Consider the following 9,755-nt stretch of genomic DNA (forward strand, 5'->3'; position numbering starts at 1 on the left):
GTTCAGCCACCACTCCAGAACCTAAAAAATGTCTTAGGAAGGCTCTGTGAGGAAAGATGGGTGAAAGCACGCAGCACATACTAGGTGCTCCCTATGTTTAGTTGAAGTTGAATCTGAGGTTCCTCAGAAGGGTGGAGATAGGAGACAGGAAACAGGAGTTTCCCTACAGCTGCTAACAAGAGCAAGACTCCAGGATCGCGCTTTCCTCTCAGGGGGTCTGGCCTTCCACATTGACAGATGAGCAGCAAACCAAGCAGCAGTATAGAGGAGCCTCCAGAAGGTTCCCAAGGGAGGCAGTGTCAGAAATTGTTTTACCATTTAGAAACTCTCCTTGGAACGTCTCTTCTTGTGCTTCTCTTTGAAGAATGTAAAAGTTCCAATGAGCTGATTTTATGCTAAATTTTATTTGGCTGTTGTTCTCATCAAAGGAACCATAAGAACATGTTATGGGGAGGGTGGGGGGCGTAGAGCCCCATGGAGAAAGGATTTGATCAGGGAGAAAGGGGCACAGGAAGGGAAGTAGGAAGTGTTGAAGTCAACTTTGACTGGACTCACAGCTCTCCCCATCCCATGGGTTTAGCCCATCGTGTGGGGAGATGAACTTGTGGTGCCCATGAAAGGTGAGAGGTTTGCTTCCAGGGGAACTTATTTGAGCTCGATGAGTGGCCAATCTCAGTTAAGTGGGGAGCCTGTGTTATAAAAGCACCCTGAGGAAGGAGGTAAACTTTCCTAATCAGAGTAGGGGGAAATCATTTTAGTAGGAGGAAAATGTGCTGTTTCTATGAAACTAATCTGTATTGTTTCTCAAAGAAAACAGTCTCACTGTGGCAATAGCAACTCACCAGGAAATCAGCTGTGATTCTCACTGATTCCCCTGATTCCCACCCTGACTAGTGAGAAACACCCACTGTGGGGCAGAGAAATAGCAATAGGGGTGAGTGATGGTTTCCACTGCACCCAATTTGCATGGACACTTTTGCTTTTTGAGAGATCTGCTGCCCTGTCATCAGGGTCTCTCCTCTCCTCCCCAGGACCTGGGTCAAGTGTAAAAGCACAGAGAACTTTTCTTGGTCAGTCAGATTCCCTAAGAAAGATGGACTGCTCAGAAGAAAGACTGGGACATAGAGTATGAAAAAAAAAGTATGGAAAGCTTCTCAGCAGAGAGCAGACAGTAACTTTTGGGATTTGGCAATGGTAGAATGGCTGACATCAGTTCCATGGAGTCATGGAGGCTCATCAACCTCTTGAGCCTCTCTCTTTCAACAAGAAGAATGCTGTTTTTCCTTTTGCTGTGCTTTAATTGCTTGGTGCCCACCATGATGTGTTAAGTTTACAGAGAGAACGCTTCCAGCTCACACCTACAACTTCCTCCTCTGAGTTGCACATATCCTACTGGAATGACTGGGCTGGAACAGATGTAGGAGCATTGGCCACATGGTACCTGTCCTGCTGCTCCCAGCTGCCTCCAACATCCTGTTCCTGTGATTGGTTCAACTTGCCACCTACACTCAGGCAGGGTGAATTCTTTTTCAGAAGCAGCCATCACTCCTTGCAACCTGACTTCTCTCACCACATCTTCCCCGACCCAACAAATCCACCAGACACAAAGTATGCACAGAATCCAAGTTCTATTTTTTACCATTTTCCTCTTCGACCTTCTGTGCAAACCAATCAATCATCAGTGCAAATGGATACGAGAAAGCAGACTATAGTCAAATCCAAACAATTTGCACTCCATACAGATTTTTGTTACATTAAAGGAAAAGAAAATCTACATCAATTTGAAACTGAGAATGATGGCATCAAAATACCACAAATATAATATAAGACACAGTGGAAAAAAGATTGTTTTGTGACAGGGATTGGAGAATCCAGGATCCACCTTTCACAAAGGGAAGCATGTGTGGACAGGAAATGAGTAGGAGTTTCCACAGGACTCCCCAAACACCCCCAGCCACAGAGAGCAGGAGCTGGAGGTGAAGGCAGTTTATTGCATGGTTGCTGAGAAATAAAAGTGTACCAAGACCAGCATGGGAAGCGGCTAACTGCAGCATTCACTCCTAGCTTACTCCTGGAGCAGAGAGCATACTTAGTAAAACACTGGAATGCCTACCGCAGTCATGACATGTCAAAGAGGGAACACTGTCCTAGCTGACTTTGGTTTGAAAAATGAATTTTTCAGTATAGCAAAATCTCACTGTGCTGTACCTCTTAATCTAGCTCTCTTCCTACCCCAATAGACAAAGCTATCTAAAAAGACAATGTCTAGAAACAGAGTCTAAGTTTCCCTTCTTCCTTCGTCTGAACCTGAACTGTTTGACAATAATGAAATCACTACAGTCTCTGCGTGAAGCCACTTCATTTTCCAGACCAGAACAAAGTGACATGGTACTTCACTTCGTAAGGTTGAGCAAACGAAGAGAAATCCTCCAGCAAGGTAGGACCTACTAGATCAAAGGAAACATACAGGTTAAGATTAAGTGACACCCTGTGGTGGCCATGAAAATGTACCACTCAGATCTCCTGTTGTGTGATGGTCCCAGCTGCTGCCCACAGGCTATTCCAGCCAGTGACTATGCACTAATGCAGCCCCATTCATGCAAGACAAGGGACCCTTAATAGGTGACTTTGGCTAACAGCCTCACTAGCAGCCTCGCCAAAACCTTCTTAGACCTCTGCTCTAGTCTGGGATTCTCCCACTGGCTTCTCCTTCCTTCTCTCTCCTGAATAGGTATCAGATCTTGTGATTGATAAGGCACTTTGCACCTTCTCTGGTTCCATCTTCTTTACTCTTCACAGGCATTTCCCTAAAAATCCTTTTGCACGTCTATTCCTAGCTTGGAGTATGCTGAGCAGAGGATCTGAACTAACAAACACATGAAAAAAATGTTAGAAAAAGCATCAGGTTTTGAAGGAAACTGCATAAATTTACAGGCGCTAACCCAAGACCAGGCATGATTACATTCAGATGATATATACAATTGCTTAAAAATTTCCAAATTTCCAAATTTTCCAGAGCGATATGCTGAACAATAGAAGCTACCAATCCAGTTAATCTAAAGGCTGCCTTGTTTTTGCAGAATTTGGGGGAAAAGGATAGATTTAAAAGACATAGAGAACAGACCAGAGAGAGCCAATGCATGCATTATAAGTAAACTTAAGAGAAATAAGATAGAAGATGCAACGGAGAATTAATCATTAAAAATATAAAAAGATAGTTTTTCTGATTCCTTGAGATTAAAGAATTGACTTTTCTGCTCAAGATTCTAGCAACACAAGAAACAATAGGAGTGAAAAGCCATGTTTTCAGCTGTCGGAGGGCTCCCAAAGTGAACTACCAAGAACTCCAATCATGCTTCCTGCTAGCTTAAGAGCAGAAACAACTCAAAGAGCTGGACTAATTTATGGTTCCTGGTCAGGCATTCTAAGAGACTTGATACCAGCTGTAATGTTGCTAGGAAACCTACCTCTGAAATCACCTATTAAGTGACACAGCAGGACCATCAGTTATAGGCTATCAGATCACAATAAATCATAGGATCTCAATTTGATGTGTTATTAATCTAGGTCAGTCTGAATTTTATAGTTGTAATTTTATGATTTGATGTGTTGTTAATCTAGGTCAGCCTGAATTTTATTGTTGTGAATTTATAATTTCTTTTAAAAACTAGGTTACTGTGTTTTTTAAAACTTAATATTGAATCTCAAAAGATATCTTCTTAACAAACCCTCTGATAAGACTTCGTTGATGAGACTAGAATATATGACTGGCTGCTTAGGGGTAAGGCACAGTATTTGGTAGTGAAAATGTCACCACCATAATTCACTCAGCTCTGCCCAGCCACATGTAGAGCCCATATATAGTTATTGATATCTTCAGGGTTACCTTCATGTCTGAATTAAAGTAGAATTCTACTATCACATTTCTCTTTGAGGACAATTAGGATATGATATATTCAGTATTGTTTTCTTCCAGAAGGAAGAGATCTAGTTGTTAATCATTAGTATCTTCAGTGCTCATGTCTAAAACTCAAGTGCAAATACATGCCTCTGACGGACAGGAGAAACAGGAGTTAGCAAACAGATTGCAGTTTCAGACTATCATGGTTTAGCCATTACCAGTAGCTATTAACACGTAAGTTATATTAAAATGCATATGTCTCATTTCACACACAATAGTACCCACGATAATTATATTGAAGGCTCTTGATCCTGATTTTAATAAACTAACCACTTTTTACAGAGTACATTAAAATCCCATACTACATGATTTAAGAAATACGCATTTTTTTCTGGTAAGTCAAATATTCCTAGTTAATAAATAGCTATTACCATATAAATACTCTATACAGGAATTAACAATTTCAAAGAATTAGGTTTTCAAAGAATTTCCAAAGAATTGGAACAAGATCAATTCAACACTAAAATAATCCTGAAAAAAGTCAATACTTCATATTTGCATTTCCTAGTATAAACTTTTTAAGCCCTGACTTATTTCATTTTAACAAATCTTTTAACACAATTTTTGTTTTATCAATTTTTAAACTTTGTATCAAGATTTTATTAAATTTGAATAAGAAGGAAAGAAAGGAAGAGAATTGAAGGACATATTTGATGATTTATTAAGAGGTACAAATACTAGCTACTCCTTTTCCATGTACAGAACAAGTGGGAGGTAAAAAAAAGAGTAGTAAAGTTAGGGTGTAAGGAAAGTCTCAGTGAGAAGTATCCCTTTGATTGCCAGCCAGCTGTAGGACTTCAGAAAGGCAAAAATGGCCCATTGGAGTTAAAAAAAAAAATCAAGCTCTGCCCTGATGGTACATTGTAGAAGAGGTACCATAATTGCTACAGGAGTAATTAGAAGGAATTTTGATTTTTGATGAGCTCCTCTCAATGAACAATAAAGTGCCCAGCTATCATTTCTTCCCATTGGTCAGTGCCTGGACTCTGCCAGTTATGAAATAGTTTGCCTAACACCTCTGTGTTTGAAGAGGGTTGAGATCATCAGCAAAACTAGGCCAATGCAGCTTATTCACTGCATCGAAGCTGTCAGTTAAATGCTTGGAGCTGCAAATAACAGCCACCTTGAGCTAGCTGAAGCAAAGAAATTAAATGGCTTACCTAAGTGTAATCTAGAGGTGGGCAGGCTCCATGCCATTCGCCTATTATTCCCTTTCCTCTGTCCTCATCCTGTGCCAGCTCCCTTCAGGCTAGCAACTAGATGGCTGCAGCAATATTTGCTCTATATGGGTCCACAGCATCATCTAGAGGGAGAGAAACTATTCCTAAGTTTCTCTTTAAATGTTATGAAGCTTTCCTCAGAAAACCCAAATAACCTTCCACTTGAGTCTCTGGTCTGTATTGGGATCCCATACATATTCATGAACCAATCCCATTGTCATTCATTGGCTTAGGGCTTGATTTCCTAATTCCCACTAGGGTAATGGTGAATTAGTGTAATAGAACCAAATGGTCAGTGGTATTTGACCATTGGTTCTCCAGGTGTGTGTGTGCCTTAGGATCTCCTGGAGAAACTGACCCCCAAAATTCTGATTCAGTAGGTCTGGGATGAGAACAGAGAATTTGCATTTCTAAACATTTTCCAGGTAATGCTGATGCTTCTGGCCCGAGAACTACCCTTGGAAAAGCACTGGATCTGCCCAATCAGGGTTTAACACAGAAGCTGGAGTTACTTCCCTTAATGCCTGTGTTGCTACACATCAGATAAGGAATAGCGAGGTTGTGAAGGGTCAATTGTCACATCCCCTACACTGGCTGCTGCGAGGGGTTCACATGGCGCTCAGCATGAGTTTTTGTTCACTTCACTGACATTACCTGGGCTAAGCAGGATATGTCACTCTGAGTTCATGGTGCTCCTCTCTGTGTACAGCAAGATATATATATCTCATTTCCTACCTCCTCCCCTGGTCCTTTCTTCCCCTATAAACATACAACATTTACCAGGCAGGGTGCTGAGGGTTTAACTTTTACAGGTGACTTATATACAGCCTCATATATGTATGTTTGGGGATTTGGTTGCCTAGAACATTATTCTTTTCATGCTTTAATGGGAATCACCTGGGGATCTTGCATCAATGCATATTCTGGCTTAGGAAATCTGAGGTGGGGCCTGGGATTCTGAATTCCTAACAAGCTCCCAGGTGATGCTGATGCTGCTGGTCCACAGGCCACTCATTGATGATTCCAGCCCAGGAGGCCTCCTCACACTCTATCCTTCCTGGTCATGTTTATTTCCCTTTCCAGAACGTACTCTTCCCACCTCCAACTCTATGCCTAGAATCTCTTTGTATATTTTCTTCTCCTAAAAAATAAAGACAGTAGCTTTTTTGGTGTACATAGAAGCACCCAATAATGGCATGAACCTCTACTAAACAGTCTTGAGATCCATTTTTAGTAGGTACTCTGGGGTAAGCTCTCTGAGGTTGAGGTGTAAGGAAGACCAAGATGCATTAACATGGGACTAGAGTCCAGGCATCTCAGACCGAGTCAGTGTCCTCCTGGCTGTGTGCTTGATGTCAGGTTGATTAGTCTGACTTTCTGTAAAAAGGTCAGTATAATCTTAAGTGAATTGAGAGAGAATTTTTTATTTAGCAGTATCATTCTTAACAAATGCTTCAATCACACTATAGTGAACATTGCCATTTATTACCAAAATATTGTGATATGAGTGATCTGTTTACTCCTAATGCATGGGTCCTGGGCTGGGAGGGGAACATGTTAGCTAGGAGGGAAACAGGGATTCATCATTGTCCTCAGCCTTCCTTTTTGTCTAGTCTTTGCTTAAAAGATTTTATTTAGAAGCCACAGGAGACAGTGGAAATGAATCTCCTCCAAGCCCTCAATGACAGCAATAGATTATGTTCATGAGAAATGATCGCACCTAAGGTAGGCAGGAGGGCCAGTGCAGGTAATCACAGTGCAATTACAGCATTGGGTGAACAGCACTGGGCCAGGCCAGATGATGTATGAGTTTTCTGAAGGATAACAGAATAAGAATACTTGGCAGCAAAGACTAAGGTTTCCTCCTGAACATCAAACATCAAATTGGATTTTCTCAAGAATGAGGTGAAGCACTTCTGTGAGACTACATAAACCATGCAGTGTCCTAAAGCAATAACTAAATGGTGCATGTCAAAGAAAGAGGAAAACAAACCTACAGAAGGCCTGGTAGTACTGCACCATTTGGATTGCATCCAGTAGTTCTTGAAATCCCATGAGCAAGAGGAAAGGGAAATGAAAGAAGTGGATGTTGGCTGATAACACGTGATCACACATGTTGAGGAGAATGCCATTAAATATCTTGGCCCAGCACCTGCTATTCAAGAGTAAGGAAAGGGGTCAGATTCCTGGGTCTATGGATTTCTCAGCAAAGTGGGAAAGGCTGCAAAATTGGCTGTATTAGTGGAACAAAAGGAGAGAGAAAGGTGAAGGGAAAGGATGGGAAAGGAGCACGGGTGGATGTTGATAGCGAGATGGGAACTCCAAGGGCTGCACTGCTCCATATTTGGCGGGAGCAGAGATGCAATTTATATATTTAGTGACTGTTACCAATTCTGCACTGAGAGAGCTTAATTTCCACAAAATGGCTCTCTTGTAAATGACCCTTTCGAATATGAAACACAAGGCTTTGGCCTAGTCTGGGAGGAGAAGGTTGGCGCAAGGCAAAGACAAATTGCTCTGCTTACTAGTGAAACAGAAGTCTTGAATGTTTAATGGACAGTGAGAGCCCAGAAATTGAGAGGAGAGAAGAGAGGAAAGAGAAGCGAGTTGGTAAAGTGGTAGGAGGCCAGGTCCCATAAGGAGGGATATACTGGTAAAGTTTTCTCTGGTTTAGAGGATGGTGGAGAAATCGTACTGGGAATAGAAACTTCTGACTAGCAACTAGAATTTGTCCCTGTAAATCCTCTGATGTCCCTCAAATACTTTTGGTAGAAATCTATTAGACACACTTGCCTCGTATTCATGATAGCTTGGGGGAAATCACATTTAAAGGAAGTCAGTGAATCTCTGATCCCAGTTGAAATTGTATGAGCTAACAGATTACCAACGGGAAACAGAAAATCTCAGATAAGTGGTGGGGCCTTGATAAACATTTCCAATATACTAGCTATACATAGCTCACTAGAGGCTTTAAAAGGTCTTTTTAGGTTTTGTTGTTATTGTTATAAATATGTAATTAATATTGGTCAGACCCCTGGAGTATAAATAGCCTTTACAATTTTGAGAGTTACATGGTTAAGAAGCCAGGGAGGCTGTTTCAATGAAGTGACACATTGTGTTCATACCTTTAAATAATGACAAGGGAAGAAATAATTTTCAACCAGGCCCCAGTCTGGAAATACTCCTGCTGAAGCTTATAAAGCTGCCACAGCATGAGCAGAAAGTGAAGCAGTAGTGTTGAAACACTGGGTGGCAGGTGGTGTCCTCATCGGGACAGAGGGCTTGAGGACCATGAAGTAATGTTTCTAATAACCAGGACAATCATTCTTCAAAGAGCATTAGAGATGCTAGTGTCCTTAACTGCTCCAGTTCAGGAATGAATGGATAAGGATTAACACGGCAATTGTGGAGATGAAAGCATGCTGTGACTAGGAAAAGGGGCCCTGATAAAAGAAAGAGACTGGGCTAGGCACAATGGCTCACGCCTGTAATCCCAGCACTTTGGGAGGCCAAGCGCTGATCACCTGAGGTCTGGAGTTTGAGACCAGCCTGACCAAAATGGAGAAACCACGTCTCTACTAAAGATACAAAATTAGCCAGGCATGGTGGCACATGCCTCTAACCCCAGCTACTTGGGAGGCTGAGGCAGGAGAATCGCTTGAACCAGGAAGGCAGAGGTTGCAGTGAGCCGAGATCATACCAGTGCATTCCAGCCTGGGCAACAAGAGCAAAACTCTTATCTCAAAAAAAAAAAAAAAAAGAAAAAGAAAAAAGAAAGAGACCAACTTGGGGACAGGAGAAGTAGAAACAAAAGAGCTCTGAAGAGACAGAGGAATTCTAGAAGGACAGGGCAGATCAGACCAGAGCAGAGATTTTTACAATTCTTGGTGGAGACTGAGAAATTTATATCAGAAGCCACCATGTGTCATTTCTACTTTGTAATGTAATTTTGCTTGAATTGTCTTCGTAGTGAGTTATGTGTATAGTTCTCATTCCAATACCAAAATATAGGCTCTGTCATTTTCAACAAATTTTCTGTGCTGTTATCGTAGATGCTTGGGTTGCGGAAGCACTCCAGCTGTTGATATAAACCGACACCTGCTGGACACAGTGTCTTATTCCCGACTCCCCCACTCACATACACAGATAGATACATTATGACAGAAGACCCTGGGGTTCAAAATCATAACAGGTAGGTAGCCTGTTTATTCAGGGACCCAAACTGAAAGCACAAGGTCATCCAAAGAGATAGAGAGAGTTAGTTCATGTTTTAAAATTGAGGGATAAAATGCTAGTAAAAATATTAAATATGTAAATATGCTTTGTGGAAATCATATTGCCAGCCCTTTTTGCTTCTAAAAGTTATTGCTTGTCTTTCTTCAGTGAGGGGAGACTACGTAGGGGAAATTGTATTTTAAGGAAATCTGAACCTCCATATCCTAACATAAGGTAAACAAAGTGTTTGTGAATATACTTTCTCAGGAAAGATTAAGGAAAAGTATTCTAGAAAAAAAAGTGAACAAAGGACATAGATAAGTTATAATAGACAAGATACAAATGGCTAAGAAACACAT

The sequence above is a fragment of the Pongo pygmaeus genome, chromosome 6 (assembly GCF_028885625.2).
Source record: "Pongo pygmaeus isolate AG05252 chromosome 6, NHGRI_mPonPyg2-v2.0_pri, whole genome shotgun sequence".
In the NCBI taxonomy this organism is placed as follows: Eukaryota; Metazoa; Chordata; class Mammalia; order Primates; family Hominidae; genus Pongo; species Pongo pygmaeus.